The 8739-nt window shown below is 37.7% G+C and overlaps 1 protein-coding gene across 1 annotated transcript in view; it reads right to left on the bottom strand.

Annotated features, from left to right (window-relative positions):
• bbs1 (Bardet-Biedl syndrome 1) overlaps nucleotides 1-4010 on the bottom strand; it is a 23655-nt gene extending 19645 nt beyond the window's left edge. The window contains exon 1 of the mRNA XM_008438119.2: nucleotides 3754-4010. The gene's annotated coding sequence lies outside the window, so the exon portion shown is untranslated. The remainder of the gene's footprint in view (nucleotides 1-3753) is intronic.
• Between the last annotated feature and the right edge of the window lie 4729 nt (nucleotides 4011-8739).

The following is an 8739-nucleotide window of genomic DNA, read 5'->3' as shown; positions in this document are numbered from 1 at the left end:
CGTATGTAAAATGTATTTTTTTAAGTTAGATGCTGCAGCTTTAAGCAAAGGTTCGGTGTGAGAGTCACTGCCAGGTGGAGCAGAAGCGGCGCTCCGTCTGTGAAATAGTACTACCTGTAGCGCTTTGCAGCGGTTCAACAGCGAGAGCAGAACCGCAGCTTGAAGACTTAAATAATTTTGCGGGTTATTTGTTTAGCTTTCTGACCGTCATGGTAATCCGGGTGTTTGTTTGTAGCTGTGCGCTGCTTTTCCTGCTATCTGATCCTCCGTATGTCGTTTTTACTGCAGTAAGCCTCGATGTAGCCAAACTCCGTCAAGTATGGCATTGTTTTTATGTCGTATTAGCTTCGTGGAGTTGCATTTTGACGTGCATCAATTTTCCGCGGCAACACGCAAACTTCCCCATTCACTCAGTGCGTTATAGCTCCACATCGCTTATGAAGGAAAGAGGAGACCAGCTGCACAGGCAGGCTGCGAAATGACATGCAGGTGATCGGTATCGGCAACAAGTGCCAATGATCGCCGACCACCGATCATGCACTTTTTCACGAAAATTGCCCAGATTATGATCGGTGACCGATCGATCGGCACACCTCTAGTTATAACATTCACCAGCAAAGTTTACACAGGTGGTAAAGACTATTATTTATATGTAATTCTTTCACTCTGTCAAAAGTAAGATACATCCCAAATCTTCTGGTTTTGTTTTGAAGGTTTCCTAAAGACACGATGTGAGGAAGAAGAGGGAGATATCTATAAAGAGAGACGGATTCACTGCAGCACGGATGAATCTCACATCGGATTTTGGACTCAATCTCAGCTGCTGAATCTGTGAAGCTAGAAATCTGGAAAACAGCCGACAGATAATATATATTAGGCTGTACATGTTTATATGTACATATATAAACATCTAATATATATTATTCAGTATTAATCATTATTTATTTGTGTTTGTATAGTTACATAAATATGTATTAATATTACTAAATAATTTATTAAATAAATTATGAATGGCTGTGTGCTTTGTAATATGTTCATCATACATCGATATCAGAATATTCCATTCCTATTCTATTGTTAAAGCCACTAAGCATATTTAAATATGCCGAACTATGTATTAAAAACATACTTAAAAATACAATTGTTCATGAATGTAGCTTTGATAGATGTTTGAATATGGTTTCCAGTAACAAAAAAGTGTGTTATGATCGATTAAATGCACTGATTGTGCCTGCTAAACACATGCCGAGTTGAGTGGTGGACCGCTCCAAGATGGCCGCCCTAAGTCTCGTCAGCGACAATTGGCAGAGCAGTCCATGAGGTGTCTATTCTTATATTATGTCTATGGTTGGCTGAACACTGAAAACGCATGCGGGACACTTTCAGGTCGTTTGCCCGTTCACACTGCAGGACGCATACTGGTCACAATTACTGGCAGTGTGAACGGCCCCGACAAAAAAATCGGAATTGCCAAAAAATCGGAATTGGGTCACTTCAGGCTGCACTGTGAACGCACCCTTTGACGTTTGTAGCTGTGCCTGGTTTGGCATCAGCTGTGCTGCTTAGAGTTCAGTGCAGACCGGACCTCCATGGACCTGGCCGATCTGTGATGTCAATATTGCAGGCGGTATAGCTCCTAGGAGCGTCCAGCTCTGCTTGTTTCAGCCGCAGCACGGCATTTATTTTTAGCTCGTTAAGGTAGCGATCACCTTAAGGCTGCCTTAACGTTGTCTGTTAGAGCCGTCGTTGGTTCTGCTGGTATAAATGGCTCAAAGTGTTGTGGAGAAATGTCCAGGGTCCAGATTAGGTGCTTCGTTGTGTTCCTCCGGCTCTCGCACTGCGCTCTCCTTTCTTTCATGTGGGAAATTATCCAGATTCTTTCTCATTTTTTTTTTTTTTTTTATCACAGCCGTTAGTGACACAGTGCGGCATTATCTAAAATGACACCAGTCAAACGCAATATGATAAACAACTACTGGGGTAAAATGAGCTTTCCTGTGTTTACTCTGTAGACTCCGGTACAGAATGGATCATTATGCGTCATCAATCCAGCGGTGAAAAAATGGCGACCTCCATGGGTAAAAAATATAACAAAAAGACGTAAATTTTTGTTTGTTTTGGCGTATCAAAAACAGCATTTTTGTAAGTAATCGGAAAATTGCAACACATTTAGGCCAACATGTTCAACTAGTCCTGAATCCTTTTAACATTGTGAATCACACTTATCCCTATAACTGCATAAGCTATTAAACATGCTAACAACTAGCCATAATTGTTTGGCTTTAAACACAAAACTATCTCATTTGATTCACTCACCTTTTGTTCTTCCATTAGTGCAATGGAAGCTTCGGGGATCCCTCTGACACGTAAAAAGTCACTTAAATCAGACATCTTTCTGCTGGATCAGACATCCAGAACGCTAGCTGTCCGCCACAACTCGCATCTGTGATTCTGAACCTGGTTGCTTGCTGGCGCCCATCAGCCAGAATACTGACTTTGTCCTCTGAATTCTAAAATTTATTTATGTGCCACTGAAAAAAAAAGTTCTACGTTTTCTGAGAAAAATGTCAGATTTTTTTTTCAGTGCCCCTAATTCTCTTCCGTAGATCCCCTACATAACATGGTAACAAATAAATTTATCAGCAAGTCTTTAACTGTGTTTATTCCTCTAATCATCAACAATAAATCCTGTAAGTTTGAAAACATGTGCGCAATATTTGCCAAAGTTAGAAGGGGGGAACCAAATATTAGCTGTCTGAAATAACCTTTTCCCCTGTTCAAAGCTCTTTGGAGGTCAATAGATTATTTCAGGAAGCTGAAATAATTGGTTCCCCCCATGTAACTCTGGCAAATAAAGAGCAAATGTTACTATATATACAGGATTTATTTGTAATGAGAGGAATAGATACAGTTAAGAGTTTGTGAAAAAATAATTAGCTCCCATGTTATGGGGGATCAGTTTATTTCAGGTGGCTAACATATTTGGTTCGTCTCATAACTTTTTCAAATAATGAGCAAATGTTACCATATTTAAAGGATTTGTTGTTTGTGGAGAGAAGATTAAACACAAAGACTTGCAGGTAAATTAATTATTTCCATTGTTATGGAGCACCAACGGTTATTTCAGGCAGCTATTATATATGATTCTTCATAACTTTGGCAAATGAAGAGCAATTTTTACCAACTATACAGGATTTTTTTTGTTGAGAGGAATAAACACGGTAAAGTAATTTGTTCCCATGTTATGGAGGGGGAACAGATTATTTCGGGAAGCCGAAATATCCATCCCCTTCTACCAGCCCCCACCCCAAAAATTTGGGAAATAAAGAGCAACAGTTTCCAAATTCTCACAGATTCTTAGGTGAGATAGCATGTAGTATACTAGAAATTTCCTTAACCCAGTCTTCTGTCATATTTTACATTACAACCCGTGTTTCCAGAAATTTTTTCTGTAAGTCTTAATTTTGTGTGCCCTGTAACTATCAGCTAGCTTTATCCTATTATTTCAGCAATGACAAATCATAAATACCCAACGTGTTGATTCGAACTTCGTTCAAATCTTTCACTCATTCATTCATTGTACGCTACACTTAATATTTACGTGTTTTTAAAGTAATGCACTCATCATTGTGGTTCTGAATAATTAGCCACCAATTCTCCACAAGTCAGCTGCTTTTAAACAGATTCTGCTCAGAATCAAAGTCAATATGTCGGTGTCAGTCAATCAAGAGTTCTTGTTGATGATTAACATACCCCCTCACGGTCACCAAGGAGACAGTACTCTGCTTCTCTCGGTCCGGTTACTGTTTTCAGCCCGTACTTGTCGTTTTCTTGAAATGTGTTCACTCTGCTTCGATTATCAACGTTGCAGACGGTTTCGATGGGTGCGTTAGATACAGTCTGGGGATTAACCCTGAGCTGGCCGTTGCTTTAATCCACCAAAATCCGCTACCTCCTCCTTCCGTTGTTGTCCTTAGGTGATGACGTCAGTTTTCTCCGCCGGTGTTTCATTTCCAGAAAAAGCGAGAAGCATCTCTGGCGAGTAGGACCTCGCTCCAGCCCCTTACTGTTTGCTGCAGCGAGGTGTACTTGGAGAAAGCATGTTCAGAAACCACACAAATTTTCTTGGAATCAATAAAACATATCCATCCATCCATTTTCGTACACCCTTATGGGATCGGGAGGCGTTCAACCTTGTAAAAAACAACTAAGTATATAAAATTTTTGCATGTTTGAGCACACTTGAAGAAAGACTAATTCACCGGTATACTTCAAGTTTGTTAAGTATTATTTAACTTGATATTATTTTGGAATCACTAATTTTGTGCTTAATGTATTTTAAGTGTAATTAAATGGTAGAAAATCACAATTTGAAGTGTACTAAGTGTACTATTATGGGCTTTTTTGGAACAACTAGAGATGTAAGTATTGAACAAGGAGACAAAAACATGGCTAAATAAAAAATCAAAAACAAAAATTAAAAATGACCCTTGGGTTTTTATTTTTAAAATTAAATTCTGATATAATTGAGATAGGTATGAATGCAGTAGTGTATTTTTAAAACAAACAAACAAAAATAACAACCAATTTTAATAATTAATACTTAATACTTTAATAATATTAATATTTTAATAAAACAACATTTATGAATGTAAAATTTGGCCATCAGTATTTATCAGTACAGATACACATAGTTGCATAAAGACTACAATCACCTGGCTGGCTGAGAGAATTTGTTTTTCCCAAGAGCTATGAAATCCATCATCCCCCACTGCAGACACTCACACCCATTCGCTGCGTAACGAATTAAGACTTTTCTGAATCTAGACGTCAGATGAAGAGGCAGCTGGAGAGACTTAACCAGAACACGGCTGCAGGTCCAGATGATGTCAGCCCCAGAGACTTGAGCAGAGCACCTCTGTGGGATTCTGCAACACCTCTCAACCTTAGCCTGACCCAAAGAGAAGGTTCCACTGTTATGGAAAACATCCTGCTTGACTATAAACCTGATGCCCTAACATCCCACACCATGAAGGTCATGGAGAGACTCCTGTTGGCCAATGAATAAGCAGAGAAGCTTATTCATTCCGCCATGAATAATAAGCAGGCAAGCTTAGTCAGGGTAGTTTGTTTAGGGTAGATTAACTCCATGGAGTTGGAGTTGATGATGCCATCATATACCTGCTTTAACAAATCCATTCTCATCCGGACAAAACAGACAGCACTGTGAGGATCATGTTATTTGATTTCACCAATGCAGAAACACAATTCAGCCTGATTTGCTTTGTTATCAACTCCAAAAGACACAGGTGGAAGGCTCAACAATTGCCTGAATCTATACCTCATAAACAGACCACAGTTTGTGAGACTGCAGGACTGCGTGTTTAACCAGGTGGTCAGCAACACAGAAGCACAGAGCACTGTACCTTCACCATTCCTTTTCACTCTGTACACTTCAGACTTCCAGCACAAGTCCAGATTTCTGTCATCTACAGTGTGGGTGTATTAGAGATGGACAAGAGGCTGAGTACAGAGAACTGGTGGACTGCTTTGTGTCATGGTATGGGAACAATCACCTCATCTTGAATGTAAACAAAATAAAGGAGATGAATGTTGATTTCAGGAGAAACAGGGTTAGATCAAACCCTATTTCCATCACGGGAGAAAAACTGGAGGTGGTTGAGGAATATAAATACCGCCACAGTCCGTCTGTGCAACAGAATGGACTGGAGATGCAACAGTGAAGCTGTCTATACGAAGGGACAGAGAAGATCTGCAGCATAGATCTAGAAGATTGCATCTTGCTGCAGATTTTCTATGTCCTTTTGGGGTTAAGAGCATCATCTCTCTGCCGACAAGTTGGGGCAGCAGGATCAGGGATATAAAAGGGCTCAACAGCCTGATAAAGAAGGCTGGTTCTGTTCTGGGGACAACTGTGGAACCTCTGGAGATGATTATGCAAAGAAGGATTCTTCATAAAGTCAACCTTGACAATCCTCTTTATGAAACTGTCTTGAGAAAACAGAATATCTTCAGTCAGAAGCTTCAGATTTGCTGTAATACAGACTGCTACAAAAGATCTTTGCTACCAACAGCCATCACCATCTTTAATTACTCGTTGAAACTGAATTAATGAGCTACAACAATATTTACTTTCCCCTTCGAGATTAATAAAGTAGGCCATTTTAATTTAATTGAATTTGAATTAACAGATATTTATATGCCTTCTTATTTTATTTATTTATCTATCACTGAGGATACAACAGTAATTTTATTATCTTCTGTTTTGAAACATAATGTAAAAAAAAAAATGTGTCTGATGAAAGATCCGTAGTTTTTCAAGAGAAACCAAGTACACCTCGCTGCAGCAGAAAGGGGCGGGGACGGACCGCTGTCAGTCTCTTACCTTTTATGGAAATGGGACCATTGCACTCCGGAAGTGAAGGGGGCGCTATTTCCTATATTATCCGCGTTCTCCCGTTTCAATAGACCCTTTTCACATGACGTCACACAACTTCCGTTATGGCTCGAAACGGTGTATCTTTAGTTCCGTTGTGTGTAGTTAACGCTGTTTCTGGACTCTAAAGCTGCTGCCACAAATATGATTTGAAGATATATCACTATTTGCAAACAATTTTTCATCAACATAATCTGAACTGGACAAATTCCTCGCTGATTGATACCAGTTTGACCACGAAGGTGTGTTTTGTTTTTTTCTAGCTGTTAGTTGATATGCTAGGATAGCAATAGTAATTTGTTAGCTGGCTAACATTACGTAGCCTTTCTGTTTTGGAAATAGAACGTATTTAGGCTCTAATCTTAATCAGATTTTTATAGTATAGACTCGTGTTGCCACCCATCATGTAAAATGCTTGATCGTATTAAACCCGATCGTATTAAACCCTCCTCACTTAAGCTAAGTAGCGACATTACCTGTAGCCACAAGTCCAAAACTTAACAGTTATGCCAAACACCCGCTACTCCATCACGTCCTGAGAAGTTAAACTCTTGCTACGATCGAGACATGAGGAAGACGCTGTCTTAGATATAGATATTAACGTTTCATTGGAGAAATGTGATTATCTATCTATCTATCTATCTATCTATCTATCTATCTATCTATCTATCTATCTATCTATCTATCTATCTTAGCTCATTAACTTCACATTTCTCCAATGAATATTTATCAAATGTTATGATTAGAAGGTTAATTTTCTTATACTTTTGTTTTCCTGCTGTTGTAGACTTGGCAGTAGAAAATGTACAGTGTTTAATATAATTATTAAATAGATGTTTTAAAGAAACAGCCGCAAACCTTATGTCTTTGGTCCACAATGGCAGCTTTAATTTTAGCATTTCCTGTCCTCCACATACTTCGTCGCCAGATGTGTAAAATTTACAAAAAGAAGCAATTTAAATGTAAAAGTTGCACATATGTAGATTACTCAAGAGAAGAAGTTTTTTACAGAACTCTACACATCAATTCATTTATTAATAGATACGTATAGATATTAATTACAGAATAGAGACACAAAGATTTCATTTCTAACAGCTGCTAGTGTTCATCCATGAAGTGTGACTTGCAGGAGCAGGGAGGCTCTGTACTGGTAGAAAGGCACAAATTGGATATGATGAAACTTCTAAAGTGGATATGATTGATTATGTAAAAACAAACTGATTGGACAACAATGGGCTCACAACACTTGTGCGCCTTACATTTTGATTGAATTGATGCATAAATTCAAGTCCAACAGAACATTTGATTTGAAACGCAATGACATCTTACAGTACTGCACAATATTTGTCTACATTTTTTTCTCCTCTGCCACAAAAGRAAAATCTGATCAGTTTTTCTTTTGTCAGTTCAAAATAAACATTGACACGGCCTTTTAGGAAAGCAATCCAAATTCTGATCTGAACTCTTTAAAATAATAAAACTTTTGGCCTTTGCAGTACAGTTTCAGTTGGACATTTTAGAAATATGTACAGAAAAAGAATCTCTGAAAAATATTTCTGAGGACAATAGAAATGTTGTTGTCAGAAATGTTTGTTTTCTATTTACATACGACAACAAAAGGGGGAAATGGTAAAAGATAAACATAAAACTTAATAAAGATAAAACATTTCTGATAAAACTTTACATTTAGAACATCTGATAGTCTACTTTCAATTCTAGATAGATGATTTGGAAAACTTGTGAAACCCTGTAAAATTTTTGTTTTGGAGAAAAGTAAATGCAAAATCGCTTTCAAATTTTTAAATTATATCAACAGGGGGTGGAGAAGAAATAGACTAATTCCTAGTTGGTTTAAAGATAAGGTTAATTATGAATGTATTCATTTGACATTGGTATATTGTGAGTTCATCTAATGAGCTCTTATACTGGGCCTTCCTGCATGACTGAAATACAGAGTTATAGAGAAGCTCTTACTAAATTAACAATTGGTTATATAAAATTGAATAGCTTCAATCAATATCTATGCCATGTTTATTTTCAGATTGATGGGTTTCCTGCATCACCTCTAATTTTAATTGTATAAAGTTACAGTTGGATTTAATTGTTATAATTGAAAACATTTTGGTTAAAAGTACTTTAAATTCTACGGAGACCCTAAAGGGACATGGAGAAAAATTCTGACAAAATATGAACAATTTTTTAATTCTTAAAAGAAAACAATACATAAATACAACACTCAGCAGTTTTGAAAAATATCAGGATAATGGTAATATTTTCATTAA

The sequence above is a fragment of the Poecilia reticulata genome, linkage group LG19, assembly GCF_000633615.1.
Source record: "Poecilia reticulata strain Guanapo linkage group LG19, Guppy_female_1.0+MT, whole genome shotgun sequence".
Taxonomy (NCBI): Eukaryota; Metazoa; Chordata; class Actinopteri; order Cyprinodontiformes; family Poeciliidae; genus Poecilia; species Poecilia reticulata.
This window is presented reverse-complemented; position numbering and strand designations above follow the sequence as displayed.